This window comes from Pelmatolapia mariae, linkage group LG10_11 (genome assembly GCF_036321145.2).
Source record: "Pelmatolapia mariae isolate MD_Pm_ZW linkage group LG10_11, Pm_UMD_F_2, whole genome shotgun sequence".
In the NCBI taxonomy this organism is placed as follows: domain Eukaryota; kingdom Metazoa; phylum Chordata; class Actinopteri; order Cichliformes; family Cichlidae; genus Pelmatolapia; species Pelmatolapia mariae.
In genome coordinates, this window is record NC_086236.1 from 34,188,276 (window position 1) to 34,211,550 (window position 23,275).

At 39.9% G+C, this 23,275-nt stretch overlaps 1 pseudogene; it reads left to right on the top strand.

The window, feature by feature from the left end:
• The first annotated feature begins 21,201 nt into the window (after positions 1-21,201).
• LOC134635378 (piggyBac transposable element-derived protein 1-like) lies at positions 21,202-22,878 on the top strand (annotated as a pseudogene).
• The last annotated feature ends 397 nt before the right edge of the window (positions 22,879-23,275 follow it).

Consider the following 23,275-nt stretch of genomic DNA (forward strand, 5'->3'; position numbering starts at 1 on the left):
ACGAAAATAAACTCCACCTAAACTTGGTTTCTATCTGACCCAGATAGACTGCAGGTCATAACTTCTTACCTGAAGTTCAGTTCACCTGACACTGGGACCGCTTTGGGTCTCTCCTCTTGCCTCCCTTTTCCTTCATCCACCTGCTGGCCTCCACCACTTGCTAATGTTATTGAATCTGTGGAAGCTCCCGATAGCCACCACACGAAGTAACGAATAACGAGCCTATCTAAATCCCAGTAACGAGTAACGCGTTCCTGGTTTTGGCATAATAACTAGTTACCGTGCTCGTGCGCGTTAGTCCCAACACTGAAGCTTACACAGCACCATCAGCCATCATGCTAAATTTGCATCTTCAAAACTCAGTGCAGCCAGACTCAAACCTGATTATAAATGTTCAGGAGACACTGTTTAACGTTTAGTGTTAACTTAAATCACTCATCATTTACAGTATTACAGAGTTCGGGGTTATGGGTTAGCACTATCATGTTAGCCGTAACTTTATTAACTAGTAAGGTAATTAGTCATGATAGAAGGTAATACTTCTGTCCTAACATGGTTTTAATATGTTTGACTAGAAAATAAGCTAACATTTACAGCATGACTTTAAGCTAGCACCATAAAGAGGGTAAAAGACATTGTAATATGTAGAAATGCAGGTGAAAAGTGTTATATTAGCAGTGGTTATGCTACTCCACACAGCCACTATAACATTACTGACACTTGCTGACAGTCCATTTCTTACCTGTAAACAGCGGCTCCAGTGTGATAAAAGCTTGTGCAGAAAGTATCAGGTGAAGATTGGCCCTTCCCACTGTATGGACTGATAAGATGTGAAACGGACATATATAGGGTACCTTAAAGGCCGCGTTAAAACTAAGTGTTTCCCTGAGCTTCAAATATAAATAAATATATGTTAAAAAAAAAAAAAAAGAGAGAGAGAAAAAGGAGGCAGCCCGGAGCTTCGTTTTTCGCTAGGCCCACCCCGCTATAGCAGACAGACTGTCAGAGACTCGAACTTGGGTCGTTAAACTCTGGAGTCTGAATGCTGGCCTCTTAACGCCGTGTACCACACAGCCGGCCAGTAATAGGCTGAAAAAAAAGGACATTTATCTTTTATTTTTTTCTTTTTCTTAAATATATATAAAGTTTCTTGTGCAATATTGTTCCACACAAATTACAAGTCAACGCCTACGTATTTTTTTGATTGGCTTTCACAAAATGGGACCCAAGCAGTTTAATGACCCAAGTTTGAGTCTCTGACGTCTGTCTGCCAGTAGAATGCAGCCACTTCTGTTATATTTAAAGTGCATCCCTGCCGCCTGCCATTGTCACTAGCTGCTCACAAGGCCTTACCCAGTCAGCTCATCCAAGCACAACCCTGGCAATGTGTGTCTGCTTCAAACAGTGTTGCCAACTTCTCACTAAGGAAAATCGCTATTGACTTTCCGTAAAGTCATTACAAGTGGCTAAATGACGTCAACGACTAATTTGCAGAATTCATCATGTTTATGGAAGCTGTAGGAGAGAGAAATAACATCGTGGAAGTGACATGAAGTGAGTAAACACCCTTAGATGATTCGATTTAGTTGCAGGGTGTGCAACAAACCCTTTTGCTTGCGCTCAGTGGGATTTGTGGGATGTCGTTCGTTGTCATGGCTACCAAGCTTGGATCAAGCTGGCCATGAATGGTTATGAATGGGTTCAATTTATCCTTTCTCCATTGTCCAATGTCATTTCTATAGCAGGTTTAAAGGCAACTCAGCTGACCAAATGGCTTTACAAGTTAGCTCATGCACACATATAAAATTGAATCAAATGAAATTTGTTTTATTAGCTTTAATCTTTTAACTTTATGCACACTGCATCATCATCATTGCATCAAACAAAAATGAAATATTTTATGTGGCAATGCCGGCTTTTGTACTTTAGAAAAAAACAAACAAACAATCAACAGCTGTAACCATATTTATACAATTTTTATGTATTTTTTTAGTGGCTCCTTGGTGGAGGAGGAGACAGCCACCCTCAGGGCTTTTTGTCGAGGATTTGGCATCACACAGACAGACACCAGTGAAAATAAAGCAGGATGTGCAGTGATCACAGAACATCTTAGTGTTATTATTATATCACTCTTTCTCTCAAGTTGCTGAGGTCAAAACATTGAAACAAGTGAGTGATATTGCTTAAGACCACTCACTATTTACAGTAATTCTGAATAAACACGCGGGGTGATCCATGATTTGGGCACATTATGGAAAGAATGTTTTTCCTGATGTGAGAGAAATCCATTGCACATGACAAAATAGTGGCTGCAGTGCTGGATGCCTTATTACTCCTGTGACCTACAGTTGTTTGTAAATGTGAAGTTTCTATTAAGTCAAAGATTCTGTTTTCTAGGCAATTACAGAGCAGATGTGGTGTCGAAACCAGGAGTTAAGCAGACCTAACATGAAAAGCACACTAATTTCATTTGCTAGCACAGGTTTACACGCCCGGAGCGAAGCTACTTCACAGGAGAAGCCCTGATATTGTCCAAGAGACAGTAACCTAACCTTTTTCTTTTCCTCATTCTCCTAATTCTGTTAAATTGCCACATGGAAAGGGCCATGTGTCAAAAGGAGGGATTCCAGGTTTACTATTTGCTGATTTTTCTACAATTTTCAATGATTTTTCTGTGTTCTGTAAATGGTAAATGGCCTGCATTTGTATAGCGCTTTACTTAGTTCCTAAGGACCCCAAATCGCTTTACACTACATTCAGTCATTCACACACACATTTACACACTGGTGATGGCAAGCTCTGCCATCTGAGCTACAGCCGTTTGTGTGAAGAGTTCAGAGCCACAGTAACAACCCAAAAGGTTGAGAAAGATGCCTGTGTTAGACCCTGAGGAAGACAACAAGGGTGTACGATGTGCTCCGCCCCTTTCATCCTACAGTTGCGTTGGAATGAGAAAGTGAGGCGTGAAAAATGCTCTCCTCCAACAAGGGCGTGCCAAGCTCCAACTTAGTGAGGTGCAGAGCGAGGCTCTGTGTCACTGAAGAGGGATCAGGGTTAGTGTTAGGGTTAGACACAAGACAAGGCTGGAACGTGGACAGAAGAGGATTTGCAGCTGTGTGGAAACACGTGGCAACTTGTGGTGTTACCTTAGACTGACTTTATGACTGATATCAGTGAGATGTTCTTTGTATTCATCCACAGGTTTAGTTGTATTCACTGTCCCTGATGACAAACATCTGGACATGGCAAAATAGAATTGCACAAGGAGTGTGTGTGTGATGTTTGGTGATGTGTCTTCATCCCTAACAATACTGATGATAATGATTCTTTTACAGAAACAGTCACTAAATGGGAAACATTGGATGATGGATTTTATTATGAGGTTTGATAAAAATGTTTCACACTGAATGACTTACTTATCAAGAGCTTGTGATGAATGAACAAATTCATTTAAGTAAAGTGTTAAAGCAGGTGAAGAACTAATGCTGTTTCACATTTCCACGTGTAATCTGATGTTTTGGGAATTTTTTCCTGAGTATAATTACTAATATTTTGCATACAAATTCTAGTCTCAGATGAAGACGAGAGGACAGTGTGTCAGAATGAACACTAAGTGTAAAATATTCCCTCTAACACTGTAGAATGATGCACATAGTGAACCTCTCTGAGTATGCAATGCTGTTGATGCTGAATGGTGTTGAATTAGAAATTTCCTTTTGGTGATTTTATTTATGATTTGATAAAATAGTCAAAGGTGGGATGTAATAGAAAATTTCTATTATTGTCATTTAAGGTATTTAAGTGCTTATGCATATCCTTAGTTGTGACACTGTAATAGACTGTTCAGTGAAAGTTTCTAAAACTAGATGAACATATTTCAGCCTGAGCAGTTGGAGAAGACAACTCTCTGTACAGGTGCTGATAACGCCAAGGGAACAAAACAGCATTCCCATTGTTCCGTTAGGTTCCGTAGGTTTCATAGCGAGGTGCGTGATGTGTGGTATGATCAGTTTGTAATGTCCTCCCTCTTCCTTGGAATGCATAAAGGAGTGGGAGCAGCACTTGTGTTTCAGAAGGCTCATTACTATGAACCTGTGATGTTTTGATGTGTGTGTCCGTTCTCCTGCGCCCAGTAATAAATAGCTTGACCACAGCTCTTTCCGTGTTGCAGACTTTATTTACAAAAATTCTCCGACAATCCGTATGCAATTAACTTTTCTTTTCCATTTTAAGGATGTGGATCTTGGTGCAAGCAGAGAAACGAGGCAGCTGACTTTGGGAGTCTATGTTGTGAGAGATGAAGGAGCAGACTCTGCAGATTCACCTGAGGACATTGGTGTCATCATAGAAGGATGCACTGTGCTGCAAGTGCTTATTGATGTGGCAAAGAGGTGTGCGCTCCTGCTTGGACTAATCTACAGTCTAAATCTGAGCTACTCAAAGCACCTGAAATACACATTTGAATTTCTTCAGAAGGTGCTGATGGAGTTGGATGGGAACAACCGACCCATGAAGGTGCAGGTTCTGAAAAACAAACCGCTTGAGTGAAACAGCCTGCAATGAACTACAGAGGACTGAATTGGTTTCAAGGTTCTTGAACCCTTCTCTTTGCACTTCATAAACTGTTCAATTTGAATTGCCACAAGAACTTCTGCGAGGCCTTTCACTTTTCAGTGTTGTTTGTTCTTGTTGAACTTTTAGCAGCATCCAGCTACACTGAAAAAAACTGGTCCTAACTTTGGACTTCAGTTTAAGATCTGAAGGAAAGGTTTCTTCTAAATATGGACAAAAATGCCACTGAAGTCATTTCTAACTGCTGTTTACAGGACTGTACTGTGAGCTTTTCATTGTAACCCAAGCAAGTTTACATTACTTAAGTCACGTGAATGTTAAAAATGTTGGAATCACAATACTTCCCAGTTTCTCAAATAATTTCAGTTTGACATGACATTCTGTATCTTAATTGTCTTCCTGCACTTAAATGTACTTGGATATATGAGAAGATAGTTTTGTTTAGGAACCAAGGCCATACATGCCAACCCTCCCAAATTTCAGTGCCCCTCCCGAAAATCTCCTGAAGCCACCATTCTCCCAAATTTCTCCCGATTTTCCACCGGGACAACAAAAATGAAAACCCATATCCCAGAATTCATAGCGCGGCGCAGCCAATTCCAGTTTCCAACAATGGCGGCCGCTACTTAGTTTTAATATTACTCTTCTTACTCTTTCTGGGTCGCAAAATAAACTTTTCGCATATTTTCAGGCGAGAATGTAGCTGTGTAAACGTTTCTTGTCAGCATCGCATGCTCAGGGAAGCTGAGTGAAAACTTCAGCAAACGTTTTAATAGCTTCAGCTTTGGACAGCAGCTCACCATGTTCATAAAGAACCCATTTCTCATCACTGATGTCAGAGGGTTCTCAAAGGAAGTCACACAGCACTTCAAGTGGGCAAATGCTGGGCCTCTTCAAATGCAACTGGTTGATCTCCAAGCAGCTGTGGCCCTGAAAGAGCAGTTTGGAAGAACTGAACATGGCACTTTCTGGCTCCAAATGGTCTCTGAGACAGCTTTCCCAAATCTGAGGAAAGTAGCCCTGTACATCTTGACCATGTTTGGCTCCACATACAGCTGTGAGGCAGCTTTCTCCACAATGAACATAATAAAAACTAAATATCGTTCCAGGCTCACCAATGAGCACCTACACATGTGTATGAGAATGGCCCTGACACCATTCCAGTCCAGATTTGAAATCCTGGTAGGGCAAACTAAAGCTCAATTCTCTCACTGAACAACAGAAAGTGGGGAAATGGAATATAATGGGGAAAGAAAGAGAAACTGTAAAATTGTTAAGATGTTTTGATGTTATCTGTTGAAAATTTATTGAGACTGTTAAATCGAGAGGTAAAAGGGAAAGAAAAAGAGAAACTCAAGCTGCTGCTATTTTTTTCTGAAATTAAGCACTTCGTTTTAAGATGCACAATTTAGCCATTTTATTTATTTTCTCTAATTCATTTTAAACTGCAGCCCTATATCTAATGTAGGCCTACTGTGTGTTTCACTGTTAACAATAAATTTTGTTGAAATGTTTTTAACTTGTATTTTCATTGATTTGACAGTTTATTGTTCATACATACGTATTGATAAAAGAAAATAGGCTCCTTCTCTATCACAATCATAACGCAAGTTAGACATTACGATGTCCCGGACCTCTGCTTGAGAAGATTTTCTCCAACTGGACCTCCTCAAATCTTAGTTTAATACCCCTGATCTAGAAGCATTTGTTATGAAGCGCTGTTTCCTCTCCTACACTGTTGCTGTGAACTACCTCTTTGGGGTTTTTTGGTTTTTATCCCGGTTTAATGTTTGAGAGCCAAATGTAGCACAGCACAAGTCACTTTTATTCTTTCATTTTGTGTATTTTGTTTTGATCACTGGACAACAATTTGCACAGAATGTAAACCTGAAGGGTCAAAGATTATGTTCATGTTTTATGCCATGTACAGCGGTCCCTCGCTATAACGCGGTTCACCTTTCGTGGCCTCGCTGTTTCCCGGATTTTTTTGGTGTGCAATTTTGCATGTTTTTTTTTCTTTAACAGCGCATTGTGTTCTGCGTCCTGATTGGCTGTAGACCACTGTCAATCAGTCTCCTCCGTGCCGTGTCTCCTGTACAGTACAGAATCACTACATCGATCGCTACAGTGTGACTCTGAAGTGCTGTACTGTATGTTTGTATGTTTGCAACAAACACAACAATGTTGATGAAGCGTTTTGCATCGTCAAAGGCAGCTGCGGTAGCACCCAAAAGACAGAGGAAGATGCTAACCATGGCACAAAAAGTTGGACTTCTGGACATGCTAAAGGAAGGTAGAAGTTACTGTATTTTTTTGACCATACGGCGCACCGGATTATAAGGCGCATTAAATGAAACAAAACAGTCAGATAAGTCAAACTTTAGTCAGCTCATTCTTCTTGCTTCCTCTACTTCCATACCAATGTTAATGTTGAGTTCTCTCGCAGCTGCTCTATTCCCATGTTCTGAACCTGAAAACTGGGTTTGATCTTTGGTTTCATTCTATAATACTGGACTTATATTTCTACAAAGGTTTGAACTTTGAGAGTTTAAACAAGAGAGAAAAGTGTGAAAATGTTCATGACTGTTTGAGAAAAGTGCATAAAGTGTCTAGTGAGGGGTTTTACAGCCTTAAAATATGTAAAATAATTGTAAAAATAAAGTTGGCTTCTTCGTGGATTTCACCTATCGTGGGTTATTTTTAGAAGGTAACACCTGCGATAAACGAGGGACCTCTGTACTGTAAAAAGTAACGAGAAGCCTTTTTTTGTTGTTTGTATGAACCTGATGCCATGTTTGTATACAAGTTGTGCAAAACAGAACATTTAATTTCAGAGTATGTTCAGTATAACTTGATTCATACAGTTACAATACTTTGATATGAATGTTAGTGCATTTAATACTTATATCCATTTGAACTGAATAAGTCACACAAAGAGGAAAAAATCTTGTCAAATTATTGCAATTAATTGGATTTTAACAAACATGAATAGAAATGCACCAGCTTTTCATACAACAGTATGCTTTTTTGCACTGTTTGTTACTGTCTTTTACTTTGAAGTGTTGAAAGCTCAAAGTTTGCTTCAATACGCTTTACCTGAAAGTTTTCTGTTAAGTCAGGTTAAATGAACAAACTTGTGTTCCATTTATTTAATTTACAAACTTCAATAGAGTAAGTTGCAATTCTGCTAAAGTGATTTAATCCTATAGTTTCAGTAGAGCTTGTTTTGGTTCAGTAGATTTTATTTTGTCTGGTCAGTTTAAGTGAAGTTAATGTTAGTTAGATCAGCATTATGATATTCAGCCAATACAACATAATTATTTTGATTTGCATGTAATTATCCAAATGTTATTAGAAGTACTTTAGATTTCTTGTTCAAATTAAATGTATTATATAATTTATATTTCAGTAACGCAGTTGTGTGGGACCGGTTGACATAACTGGGTTGAGTAAATACAACATTGTATTTCTTAGAGTGTACTTGTTGATCCTGGAGTATTTCAAAGTAGAATGGGAGGCAGAGCCTTCAGCTTTCAGGCCCCTCTTCTGTGGAACCAGCTTCCAGTTTGGATTCAGGAGACAGACAGTCTTTTTGCTAAAGCATATAGTTAGGGCTCGATCAGGTGACCCTGAATCCTCCCTTAGTTATGCTGCAATAGGTGTCGGCTGCTGGGGGATTCCTATGATACTGGAGTATTTCTTCTTCAGTCACCTTTCTCAGTTTCACTCTCTCTGAATATAATTATTAGTTGTTATTAATCTCTGGCTCTCTTCCCCAGCGTGTCTTTGTCCTGTCTTTAAAAAAGCACCTTCATGGAATTGTTTTGATTTGGTGCAATAGAAATGAAACTGATTGCTGAGATGCTGTAGTACTGTCGCTTTTTAAACAGTAACCCTAACCACTGCTCATTTTGTCCATACTTTCTACAGACATGTATTGGGCCACCTACACATTACAGCTACAGGAGATTTATGATGTCACGTTCTTTATCCGCCCACCCATTTGCAGCTTTAATGGCTTCCATTTGTCAGACAAAGTTTTTTCTACAAGTTTTTTTTAACGTGTCTGTGGATTTTTTCTCTCTTTTTTTGTGCCCATTCATCCAGAAGAGCATTTGTTAGGTCAGACACCGATGTTGGACGTTTGCAATCTCCATTCTGGTTCATCACAATGGTGATCTAGGAGTTAAGATCAGGGCTCAAAGCAAGCCACTCTGCTTCTATGCCAGACACATTCAATCATGTCTTTATGGACCAAGTTTGTGCATTAGGTCACAGTCGTGCTGGAAGGGAAAAAGACCCTCCCTAAACTGTTCTCACAATGTTTTAAGCACAGACTGGTCCAAAATGTCTTGGTAACCTGAAACGTTAAGATTACCTTTCACTGGAACCACAAGACCCAGGCCAAAGTCAGAGGAGAAATAAATTAATACTATTAAAAACCTTTAGCTTTCAACTCCTAAAACCGATGCAGGTTTAATACTAACCTAAAATTCTGGAACATAGACCAAATGACATCAAAAATATCATTTCAGCGACACACGTGACAAACTGCGCCAATCAATGGGCATAGTTGTAGTTCTTCAAGGTTTGTGAGGGCATTCGGATTCATTTCCAGTTGTCAGCTGTAGAAAGGCCTCATAAAGCTCTAATTAGCTTCATTGTGTGGCTAGACAACGATAACAACAGCAAAGTAATCGTTATATAGCGTTTATTCTGAAGAACATATGGCTATGGATACTGCTGACTAATAGTAGTAATAGTAATTGACAGCTTCCAGTCAGTGGGTCCTTTGTTCTCTGATGCTTACATCTTCAAGCGCCATAACCAAGGTTCTATATTAAAATGGTGGCTTTTCATTGGCGTTAACTTTAGACATCACATTTATAAGGCTCTTTAAAATGTCATTTATTAAACTTTTCTCTTACCTGAAATCAATAAGTTATCTTAATTCAATGCAGATTATCACAAATTTCATACAGTATATTGATATGTAGTTAACATGTAGCTATCGAAATTGTGTTTTAATGACTTCGTAGGTACGCATAACAACAAAAATGATCATATTTGGCAAATGTTTTTTTATGAAAGATAACAAAATTGAAATACAAAACATTTATATGTCACAAAGCTGTGTGCCGCTGTAATGGACATGGAACTGAAGTTGAAAAGCTCAACGCTGGGAAACAAACAAACAAACAAAAAACTTCACTTTATACTTTCCATATTTATTGATTGATCTGGAGCGAGTCCTTTGTCTCCCAGGAAACTCTTCACCACTGAAAACAGAATGGGAAAAAATGAAGTTCCCCTCAAAGACACAACATAATAAAACATGTCTTTTAATTTCTCCCACAGTCAAAGCACATGCCTGCTTGCTTGATGACTCATTTGGAAAATGGATGTGAGGTAGAGAAAATGCCCAGAGTGTATAGAATAAATGTGATTACATTTGATCTGTACTCTAATACTCTCTATCTCTATGTATATGTGTGTTACATCTTTATTTCCCAAACATATCCCATATTTGTCAAATATCACAAGTTTGTTTTCCAATATGGGATTAAAAACAAAACAAAAAGAAAAACAACAACAACAAAAAAACATGTCCCTTCTCTGTAATCCCCGACTGTTTTATGGTAAGCACCTGGCACATATTGGTCAGCAGACTTAATGTTGATGATGTCATTTCCTGGTTCAGTGGGGCAGCAGGTGACCTTGCAGGTGCCATCCTCCTGGTCCTCAGTGATTGTGTCCACTTAAGTGGGTCCTTCAATGAAAAGGCTCAAGCCACCGTAGCCTAATATAAGAAAGATGAGACTGACAAATGTTTTATTTGAATGATTAAAAAATAAAAAAAATTAAAAAATCACAGTAGCTATACTTTCACTGAGCATATACCTGCATGATGAGTGTCAATGTAGAACTCTGTAGGTTCAAAAGTCCTGGCCTCGGTCAGCCCCGGTCCACTCACACGCACACGGTTCACATCACCAATCCCTGACTGCTTGATCACAACAGCGATTGGGCTGCTGGGAACATGACGACCATTCTTCTTGATGTTAAAAACTCTGCAGACTTTTCAGCCTGCAGAGTTCATCATTCACACTCGTGATGCAGGTATATGCTCAGTGAAAGCATAGATACTGTGATATTTTTCTTTTTAAACATTCAAATAGAATATTTGTCAGTCTCATCTTGTTATATTAGGCTTCAGTGGCTTGAGCCATTCCATTGAAGGACCCAGTTACGTGGGCATTAACACTGAGGACCAGGAGGATGGCTGGTGACACGATGTGTTGCTTTTTGAGGCCTTTTAGCCTGTTTCACTTTGTCAGACAGGTTCTATTTAACTGATTTCCTGATTCACAAGTCTGCAATTAATCAGGCCTGAGTGTGTTTAGTAACACTGAACTGAGGTTTCCAACATTGGTTAATCACAGTTAACTCGTAATTTAACAAGAGGGGCAATTTGTTTTTTTACACAGGACCAGGGAGGTTTGGATAATCTTTCTCCCTAATCTATGAAATCATCATTTCAAAACTGCATTTTGTATTAACTTATGTTATCTGTGTCTAATATTAACATTTGTCTGATGATCTGAAACATGTAAGTGCGATAAATATGCAAAACACTAGGAAATCAGGAAGGGGGCAAAGACCTTTTCACATCACTGTAGATGTGATTACAGAATACCTTTTACATCCTGGATTACAATACCATATCCATCAACGGCAGATACTGGTCTCCATGACACACAGATACTGGAGTGGTCTGACCTGACCACACTCGCACTGCTTACCTGCAAAGTGTCTAGAGACACGGAAAAAAGCCAGAAAACAAAGAAAAAACACAAAGCCAAAGAATGTCATTTGCACACTAGCATGGACAATAAACGTAGACACAGTGCACCCAGTAATTTTTGAACTTATAACCAAGTTTCAAGAGCAGTACTGGTATTGTACCGGCACTGGCTGCTGTCTCATTGTTCAGAGAGCCCATCATTATGCAGAGAAAGGAATCTGTGTCTCTGGACCAAAATGACTGTACGTGTAGTGCTGTAGAAACAAGACTGCCCACAAACCCTGATGTTTCTATATGAGGAGACCTTCAAGTATGCATATCCTCCTGTAAGGGTAAAGTTATGGGACGTTTGCACTTTTTGCATGTAAGCCGGTCGGTCTTAACTGGAAGTTGCACTTGAGCTGTCTTGGCATCTTTCCCTTGTTTGACTCACCAGTTTTGCCCTGAGCTGAGCTCAATTACACAATGAAGTTCATTTACGTACAGGTTATTGTATTAGTAATGCTATATTATACATAGAGACAGAATATGACACGAAGGGCTACTGACCACAGAAAAGTAAAAGGTAACTGGGCCTAAAGACTAACGGGAGAGAAACAAGCTTTCTGTGATTCTATGATTTTTATTTCTGTGTTTTTGTGGTAATCTTGGATATCTTAGGTTGTCTCATTACTGTCATATATATCCTATCATTAAAACATTGGCTTCTAACAACTAACAGTGTCTCGAAAATAATTTAATAAATACACAAATAATATACTAAAAAAATAAAAAAGGATGATTGACTCAAATGCATGACTTTTAACTTGTCTATTTTTTAGGCTGAACACTAGTGCTAATGTGATTAGGTAAATGGTTTCAGGCTCTCCCCTCCTGTGTTTGAGAAATGCTCAGGATCAGAAAATGTGTGACTCACAGGTGCTATAGCGTACGGCCACAGCTTCACTCTGAGCTCCATCTCCATAGAGTGCAGACAGTGATATCTGATACTCCTTAAGACACAGGACAACAGTTTATTGAGATATTGTATTTTTTATTTCATAATATGTACTCCAACAACCCAATAGTTCTTCCCCACCTGCCTCAGGTCGCCTCCACTTAGGGAGATCCACTTAATGAGGTGAGAAACATCATCATCATCTGCAGCTTCCCAGCGCACAGTGATGTCACTGTCTGAGAAATTAGTTACCCTAAGGTCTGAAGGAGGAGGCACCTTCACTAGAAGAAAAGAATAATGTGTATGGGATTTTTTTTTAAATGGGAAAGCTACATTTTTATATCTTTCATTATTAATAACATTTACAGTACTGTGCAAAAGTCATGAGCCAGACGCTGAAGTATTTCATTGGACATTATCTGGTTTTTCCAATCCTTTTTAATCCAGTTCTTGTACCTGACTGTTTTCTGAGTAATGTTTTTGTTTGTTTGTTTGTTTGTTTGTTTGTTTGTTTGTTTGTTTGTTTGTGTAAACACTTTTTTGTTTGTTTGTGTAAACACTTTGCACTGACCATTATTGGAGAATTAAAAAGCACCTAATTCAAGGACTATGTGTACACATAACAGAAAACTTGGGAAAGAACCAATTTTAAATGTTTAAGCACTTTGTTACTAGCGGCCTGTCACAAAAACACATTTTGTATAGTGTTTTTTTTTTTTTTTATCTTGTTAATAAAATGTATACAAATGTGTGTGATTAATCACAATGTGTTAGTGTGTAATCACCCTGAGACATGCATGCCTGTCTGTAAGAGTCAGATCTAAAGCCACTTCTGATTTGGAGATGCAGCCTGCAGATTCTGTCCAGATTATCCCAGCTCTCCTCACTATATATCCAGGCTTCACTTATCAAATCTGTAAAATTCAAGGCTGGTCCTTAAAAGTTCCCAACAATGAAAAAACTGCATAGCCACACAAGTCCCAGCGTTTCCCACCGCAGCAGCTGTGAAACGAAAGAGGAGAAAAGATGAATGAGTCTTTGCTTATCGGCTCTCCGCTCTCCCCCAAGCTGGCGTTGTTCTTGGTAGCCATGACAACGGAGATAGTCCCAGCTTTATAAATACAGGCCCCAACACCCCAAAAAAGAAAAGAAAAAACCACTGGGATTCCCTGCACAGACGAGGAATCCCCCTAGCAGACTGAAGCTACAGAGAGGATTTGAAGTGAGTGAGTGAGTGAGTGTGTGAGTGATCGAGCGAGACTCGAACCGCCTGTCTGTGCTTCAATCTGCCAGGGGCCGGCAAGTGCTCTGCGCCACCTGCCGGCCGTGGAAGTTGTACAAATTTGGTATATTTGACTTCTCTGAATATAAATTATTTTTGAAAAGGAAAAATAATAATTTTATCGTGAGGCAAAACATGTATGGTGCTCGATAAAGATGACACGCCGACTCACTTCTTCTTCTTCTTTTTTTTTGCAAAGTTTGTTTTCATATTAAACCAGTGTCAGTGATGTCATTCTATGCGACTACCACAGGAAAGGAAAAGCCTGAATCTGTACATCTTTTTCTTTTATTTTTGTTGTCTAAAACACAAAAATCGCGAAACAGTCAGCTCACAAAGTTGCAGGTTGGTGGCAATTTGGCAGAACAGCCAGTGACTTAAAACATTTAAGTGAATATATCTTGCCACAAGACATGTGCGCTAAGCTAGCTAAATCAGTTTCTGTTAGCGAATCAAGTTCAAGCTCCTCACATATCATCATCCAGGGTACAGTCATATGCTCATGAGGAGATCCCACGCAGGTAACACTACGGCAGTGTAACAAGTTAAAGATGCACACATTTTAAGCTATTTCCTAATATCTAACCATTATGATAAATGTTTGCCTGCAACCGACAGAGCCAACACAAATGTCATTGAAAAAAACAAAACCCTGTGATAACATGTTTCTGTTTTTCTAGAATAGAAGAACCACAATTTAAAAAGCCAGTAGTAATAAATCTTTGTTGTTACTGCATGATTAGAATGAAGTACCTGAAGTCTGGCTGGAATAAGAAGTGGTAATCTGTGTACTGTGCGAGTGATCTGCATAATTCACCTCATCTGTTTGGATGGCAGAAGTCGGCTAACTACACAGCTAATTTCATCAGGCTGCTAATGAAACATCTAAAATGATAGATGGTTAACTACACAACGGAAGTAACAGCATTACAATCACTTGATTTAATTACATTTTTCCCCCCAAACTTTTGATCCAAATTAGCAAAGTACTGCAGCCATCTGAACCTTCTAGGTGTTACATGTTACAGTGTTCCACTCTGGCCAGCTTTGAAAATGGAAAACTCTTTGCGTGGTTTACTCGGTTCTTTAAATAAGGCTCCTTTCATTTGTGAGACTGTATTCCACAGCCAGTTGTCTTCTCTCCCCTTTGGTCCGCCCTTACAAGGTGAAGGTGCTGCCCACCCATGATACCAGCAAGGTGCGTGCAAGTGGATCCGGCCTTAACACCACTGGAGTGCCCACCTCTCTGCCAGTGAAGGTCACCATTGATGCCAAAGATGCAGGTGAGGGACTGCTGGCAGTGCAGATCACTGTGAGTGCATGAACGTGGACCACACAATAATGTATTCAAAGCATTGATATTTAGGTAACAGTTTTTGTTTTCTCCTGAAGGACCCAGAGGGGAAGCCCAAGAAGCAAATATCTGTGACAGCCATGATGGGACCTACCTGGTGTCTTATGTGCCAGACATGACTGACAGATACACCACTCTCATTAAGTACGGAGGAGACGAGATCCCTTATTGACCCTACTGAATCAGGGCCCTGCCCACCGGAGATGCCAGCAAGTGCACTGTCACTGAATGTTGTCCAGTGGCCAGGTAGGACTCACTTCCTTGGTTGCTCATACACTTTTAGTTTTCTTTGAAAACGACCCTTTAAGTCACTTGATCCATGACTTGAGTAAGCACTGTCCATTTGTTCATTTGATAGTTATTGTAGAAACAATAAGAAATGATGCTTTAGTTTTTTTGTAAATTATAGTCAAACATACAATAAACTGAGGTGTTCCCTTTGGTTAACAGAGCAATGTGATTATAAAAGTGGACAAAGCACATCGAGTTACCACAAATATCTTTGTATATTACGCAGTGGGGCAAAAAATGAGGTGACCAAATACTTATTTTCCACCATAATTTGCAAATCAATTCTTTAAAACTCAGACAAGTTAGAGGTATACCTATGATGAAAATTACAGACCTCTCTCATCTTTTTAAGTGGGAGAACTTGCACAATTGGCTGACTAAATACTTTTTTGCCCCACTGTATTTGATCCTGTCTCCCTCAATACTATTTAATATCTAAATGCTTGATTCATCATATTATAACAAATGTGCTGTTGTAGCTACTGACAGTGAGTTTAATTACATTTTTTCCATCTACCAAAGAGAAATAATATCTCTTAGTGGCAGGTGGATCACACGTTGATTTTAACACTTTGCGTATGACTGGGTAGGATGAGCATTTTATAAGTGCTTGTGTGGTTTTTGTTTATGTAAGGAAATACATCAGTTTCCCTTGTATTTTAAATTTGAGTGAAGATCCTAAATTGGCCCCCACTCTTGACTTTGAGAAAGGCTAATCTGTGCTACCCCCACATGAGCACAGTGAGAAATAATACAGGCTTTCACTCAGGAGCAGGAAGGCTAAAGGCTGTTTAATGTCTGATCTAACTGTGTCAGACATGTGCGTTCTCACGTGCATGGACAATATCTTGAAAACTTCCGAGCTGCAGTGCATGTGTAAAAGTGGTTAGAAAGCAGTGCATTAACACGTGTTTTGTCTCTTTGCGTAGCTGCTCAGTCCATCCAGACTCCCCTCCATATGCAACAGTGATGCCAGCAACTCAAATACAAGCTCTCTCCAAGTGATTCCTTCATCATCAACATCTGCATCCACGATCCATTAGCTCAACAGCAACATCTGTCAGCTGTGCATCCAACTCGAGGGCATCGCCTGCTGTGCTCAGGCTCTGGGCCGCGATTTCTGTCACATGTTGATAGCCTCGCTGTATCCTGTGCTGGAGAAAGCTGGTGAGGAGACGCTGCTGGTCAGGCGGCGCTGAGCTCCATGTGGGACATCAGTAAGGCCTGTGGATACACTTCCCTCAAGGAACTGATCAATGAGAACTCTGACTACCTGCTTAATGACATATCACTCAACCTTCAGAGGCTCAGCCAGCATCCACAGGTAGTTATGACCTGTTTTTGTTTTTAGCCCAAAATGGAGACAGAAATGACTGCTGGAGGGTTTACCTGATTTCCTTCTTTGTCTGCTTAAGCCTGTGCTGCCCAGAGCTTGTACTGTATTTCACTGTAATCCTGTCTTGTTGGCCATAAAAACAAACAAGAAAAAACCCACAAATATTTCAAAAAATGTAGTGTTTTGTTTGTTTGTCACTGAATAGTGTTGGAATAAAGTGTGAAAATTGTGAAGGATTAAAATATTCCAAGAGCTCAAATTACTTCACCAAAACATGTTTCATTCATATTTTATCAACACAAATTGCACAGGTTTATTGAATATGAATAACTTGTGTTAATTCAACTCAATTGTTTAAGCTCGTGCCAAAGCAAAACATCTGTGTGCAACCAATGTCCACTATTGAACTAAGTAAACTCAGCATGTTTTTTTTTCAGTGCATAATCACATTTAGTGTAATAAACTATTAAAGCAGAATTACATATTAGGATTTAGCCAAGTGTTAGGATGTAATGCAGAGTAGTATTTCTAGTAGGCTTGTTTTGATATGCCTGTTTTCATTTTATTTTCTAAATTTTAAAGAAGGCTTTAGAAAGGTCAAAATAAATCTTCTGTAAGGGAGTATCAGCTATTCTAGTAGAATTTATTTTACCAATGCAAGGGTGCATTAGTACCTTGTAATACAACATATCTATTTCATAAAGGGCGAACACAAATTTCCAAAGAGACTTCCTGGCAGCTGCCATTTTAAGTATAACCTCTGGTACGGGTACATTCAGTTTGCAGCAGCTATACAACAGTGGCCTCTAGAGGTGTTTACACACTATGACCAAATCAGACAATGCAACACAACACGCAGGTCGCCCCAATGAATTGATTAAGCTGGTAGCAGTGACTTGTTAACTTATCATTTGTCATGCATATCTCCCATGAATGATATGAAATCATTTAGAGACATAACATTGACATCACAAAGTAGAAGCTGCAATCAGTTTTTAGGAAAGTGAGTTTAATAAGAGTAGGTAAAATAATGCAGTAATTTCTTAGATTTTATAATCCCTTTATAAATCATGTTGGCTACAGCCTATTTAGCAGTGCAACAAGAGCATTAGACAAACAAACAAACAAACAAAAACAAAAAAGTTAGTACCCAGGGATAAAAATGTTGTATATGAAAGGGAAACCTAATGGACAGATGTGATGCCTGAACAGTGGTGGCTTTAAGTGATGTATCAACTCAAACATGCATCCATCGTCTATGTCACATAAGTACGATGATCGGTGGTGATTGTTGGCGCTGCTTTGGAAGCAGAAACTGTTGGTTTGAAAGCCTTTAGTGTCTCCTTGTGGCGGGACTCTTATACTGCACTGTAAGATGTCGAGCAGTGTCAGCCGTATGCTAGAAAGTGATACATTAAAATTTCTGGGGTCACCATGAAGAGCTTACTTCCTTTCTTAGTCAGTGTGTAAAATGTGGTACTTAACAGATTGAAAAGAAAAATGATGGCACCCTTGTAGTTCACACAAGTGGTGATGACTCAGGGTTTTAATTTGTAAGGTTTAATTTTTGAGCCATCATAAATTTTAAAACAGGAAAGTATACTATTTAACATATGTTAAGTCAAAGCTAATATAGCTGCTCATATATAGCTACTTATAATTTGAAGACCAATGAGTAGACTTCCCAGAATGGAAACAGCACTCTTTGTGTGGTTTGAGAAAACAGTCAAGTTGTTAAGAACTATGACTGAGAAGAATCCGCCTGTGTACAGCAGCAGGCTGCCTTCCTAGGATTTGGATATCCTCCGTGCGCTCGTCTCTGCATTATGTGCATTACCTCTCTTGGAACGTTAAAACCACAGCAGCTTTTTATACTTTTTTTCATTCACTATCAGCTTACACGTAAAGTCTACTCTGAAGAAGATTATTCAAAACATGCAACACAGTCACCAATCCCAGCAAATTCACCCCTAAGTCCGACTGTACAATACAGAAAATAAAAGAGCTACATCTCAGACTCTACAGGCTTCAGTTAGCATGTTAAATGTGAAAGTTCAGTTAGAAAAAGACTGAACAACAACGGCCTGAGTTGAGCAATTAACCAAATTGACAAACATTGCTCTAAATAATACTCCCCTAATCCAAGTAGTCACCCAAACCTGGACGTGGATTTAGAGGTCTGAGGGCCATCTCACACATTTATTCAGAATAAAACAAGTTTAAATTAAAATTAAACAAATCAAAATCTTATGGACGTATCCCTTTTACATGTTGATAAAATGTTTAGGATGACATGGAGATATAACACTCATGCACCCTGAAAAAGGTCTAAATATGTATCAAAGGGACATCAGTGGATTTCTATGGGGCAAACGTACTTAAACCAGCCACTGTGACCATTGCGGCAGAGCAGAATGAATGATACTGATGGGGACTGTGAGGGTTTGTAGTTAAATTCCTGCTCTTACAGGATCAGTGAGTGTCTGTTTAACCCTCTGGGGTCCAGGGTATAATTGGCCGTTTTTGACTACTTTTGATTTTACCTCTATATTTCACCTTTAAAATATGCTTTTCTTGTCTTGTTTGGTATCATTATTTTCAGCACAACCTCAAATATCTGAAATTTGAGTTATTTTTTCATTTTGGTATACTATATTAGCACAGTTGATCTAAATTCAGACGGAAAATTCAAAATCCGAGTAGAAAAAAGTTATATTTGTTACTGTAAAACCCACAAACATGTTTAACGAATCATTTTCATAACTTGAAATGTAAATATAAATTGTACATTGCTGAAAATGATGCACAAGTTTCACAAACAACAAAGTTATATGGTACTATTTACCTAAAAATGCAGCCAAGGCCTCAGGCATTTTTTATATAACCATTTAAATCTATTTACAGAACAATCAGGTGTGCTGCATCAAATAAGAAGGCACACAAATTATTTGTGCCAGTCCAAAAAATGTAGTTTGTGTTCAGTATAAGACAGAGGAGAACACCACAGGCCTAAACCCCGCAGGTCTGACAGCAGGAGGTGCATCAGTCCAGTTTTCCATGTGGGAACAGCGTTTACACTGGAATCTGCCTTTGACGGCTTTTTAAGAGCAAATCTGAAATTCAGCAGTCTAACTGACACACAATACAAAACAATAACTACACAACAAACTAACTAAAGCCTCCAAACAAGCTAAACGTCACTAATGTCTCACATGAAAACTTACTCTCTCTCTCACTCTCTCTTTCGCTCGCCCGCTTTCCGTCGCGGGTGTCACTCCTAAAAACTTCCCCTTCTCCCTAAACAACCAAGTGCCACATGTTGCCATATCATTTTTTTGATTGGCTGACATGGTAAACTCTAACACCAATAGGGAAGGGGTGTTTTTTCTTTTTCTTTTTTCACTCGCAAGCGGAGAGTGTTTGCTAGCGCTGTCTGTAGAAAAGCCGTTTTTACCGTTCTTCCCGCTGTAAACACCGCTGTTTTGTTCAGAAAAAAGCATCGCGTGCATTTTTTATCATAACTCTGGTTTTACGTGGCCCTCCGACACAATTCAAAAACTGCTATATAGTTTGAAGTCCGCACTTTTGACCCAAGTTGAAATGGAGACTCTGACTCGCTGCATCTTGTAGCTGTGTCGTCTTAACCCTCTGGGCTCTATCCTGGCCATTTGTGGCCACTTCACTTTTCTTTTTTCAACCATTTTTGTTCTGTTAATGCAAATGGAATGAAACTGCACAAAGGTGTGTATTTTTTTTCAGCTTTTCAAATTTTCAACATCAGCTCCATAATAATGTTAATAATTTACACTATACACCAAATTGTTCCTCTTGACTCTATCGTGGCCATTTTTGGCCAGTTGAAACCCATCATAACCACCTTTTTTGATTCCTTGTTATTGGCAGTAATATATCATGCAATTTAGGTAAAATTGCTTTTATTCTAACCTCAACACATGAAAATTGTAGTTTTTAATGTTTTTTGTTTTTGTTTTTTTTTGTTTTTTTTTTACCAAATTACACCATTTACCCATTTTTGGCCAAGCAAGCAATTTCATGTAATATTCTTAGTTTTCTGTAGGGGCGTTTGATGGCTTACTGCACTCCAATGGACCAAAAGAATGACACAATTTTGATTCAGGTTTGATCTTAAAGATGTTAGACAAAGGTTTGTGTTTGTGCATGAAAAAAAGTGCCAGTGTGAAATTGCAGCACAACTTTGCATTTGCAAGAGAGAAAAATAAATTATGTTGCCATACGTCCAAGTTCATGTGAATGTCTCTTGATGCAAGCTATTGAGCTTTGAGCATCCTGGGGAATTTTAGCTTTGATGTTCATAATGAAAGCACCTCTAGCTTTGTTCTTTTCATTAAAAAAAAATGCACACCCAAATATCTACTCTCCCAAGAAAAAAAAGAGAAAGAACTCACAGGACACTTTGCAAAGTTCAAAGCTGCAGCTGTAGCATAAACAACAACAAACTGGCACTGTTTGTAATTCTGTCCTGGGGTTTATACAGGTGCAATCATTGGTAAAGCTATAAATAAACCCAGCAGCTTCAAGATCATTTTTGCTCTGGCAAGATGGCAAGACGGTCTTATTCAGTGCTTCAAGACTTGACTATGTGATGTGCTCAGAAAGCGAAGATGACGAGAAATCCTCTGCATCTGAAGAAGAGGCATCTTCTTCAGTCTCCTCAGAGAATGACAGCATTACTACCAGTGATGAGGATTACCATCCAGTGCCTGATTCCTCTTCAGCAAATGAGGATGATACAGAGACAGCAGTCGAGGCAGAGCGGCTGATGGCAGAGAAGGTAGGAGAAGTGGCAGAGGCCGAGGAGCCGGTGCCTGAGTGGATGTCTCGTTCTGGGAAAATTGAGTGGTTTTCCACTGCTGAGGAGACCATACACTACAATCCAGTACCCACTGGTATCACTCCAGGGCCCACCCTGTATGCAGTTGCCCGCATTAGCACCCTGAGATCTGCATTTGACCTGTTTGTGACAGAAGAGATCATTCAGCTACTGTGCACCCACACAAACCTGCATGGGAGGCTAAAGTGTGAGGATTGGAGGGATGTGGATGAAGTGGAGATGAGAGCCTACATTGGAATTTTGATTCTAGCTGGCGTCTACCGCTCAAGGCATGAAGCAACGCGTGGTTTGTGGGCTGACAAGACCGGACGGGCAATATTTCATGCTACAATGCCCCACTACCGCTATTCCCAGATTAGTGCTAACATCCGCTTTGATGACAAGCTCACCCGCCCGGGACGTTTCAGGAACGATAAGCTTGCTGCATTTCGCATTCTGTGGGAAAAGTGGGTTGCTCGTCTCCCCCTGTTGTTCAATCCGGGAGTTGATGTGTGTGTCGATGAGCAGCTGGTTGCATTCAAAGGTCGGTGTGGATTTCGACAGTATATGCCCAACAAGCCTACAAAATATGGCATTAAAATCTGTGTGACCTGTGATGTGGGAACCTCCTATGCCTGAAGGATGGAGATTTACACAGGAAAATCACATGGAAGTTCCCGGGACGTTAATCAGGGAATGAGAGTTGTGCTACAAGTGGGGCTCCAAGGACACACTGTCACTTGTGACAACTTCTTTACTTCATTCAGCTTGGCAGAGGAGCTCCTCAGAAGAAAACTAGCTCTGGTTGGCACAATCAGGAGAAACAAACCAGAGCTACCTCCCCAGCTTGTTCAGCTGCGACAGAGGAAGATTCTTTCATCTCTCTTTGCCTTCACCAAAACAGCCATGGCAGTCTCCTACATGCCCAAGCGAGGGAAGAATGTGCTTCTTTTGAGCACAAAGCATAGGGAACCAGCAGTCAGTGATGGGGAAAAGAAAAAGCCAGCAGCAATCCTTGACTACAATAGGTGTAAAGGTGGAGTGGATAACCTAGACAAGGTTGTTGACACCTACAGTTGTCGGAGGAAAACCAGTCGCTGGCCACTGGCTCTCTTCTACAATCTTCTGGACGTCTCAGCATACAATGCCTTTGTCCTGTGGAAAGCAGTGCATCCTGAGTAGGAGTCCACCAAGACCTACCAACGAAGGGTGTTCCTGGAGGAGCTGGGCCACATGCTGGTGACTCCAGCAATTGCAAGATGGCCTTGTGCCCCACGCTCAAAAGCCGCAGCTGCTATTGTTGCTGGGATACAGCAGTCAGAATCAGAATCAGAGTATGACCCACAGCCCATCAACAAAATGAGGAAAAATATGTCTGTGAAGGTTCTCAGTCATCCAGGTCATCGTAGACTAAGGAGCTTGGAAAGAAAAGCGTCTGGACTTCTTTGACTTGCTTGAAGACGTTTCACCTCTCATCCGAGAAGCTATGAGGAAAAGGTGCGAACTGTGTATAAACAGAAGAAGAGCGGCACCCACTTGCTCCAGCTGTGGAAAGGGTGTCTGCAAAGATCACTCTGCTGTGGTTTACGTGTACTGCCGTCCCTGAGCGCGCACACAGATACACACACACAGACACAGACAGATACACACACACAGACACAGACAGATACACAGACACACACACAGACAGATACACACACACAGATACACACACACACACAGATACACACACACACACAGATACACACACACACACACAGACAGAGACACAGACAGATACACACACACACACACAGATACAGACACAGACAGATACACACACACAGATACACACACACACACAGGC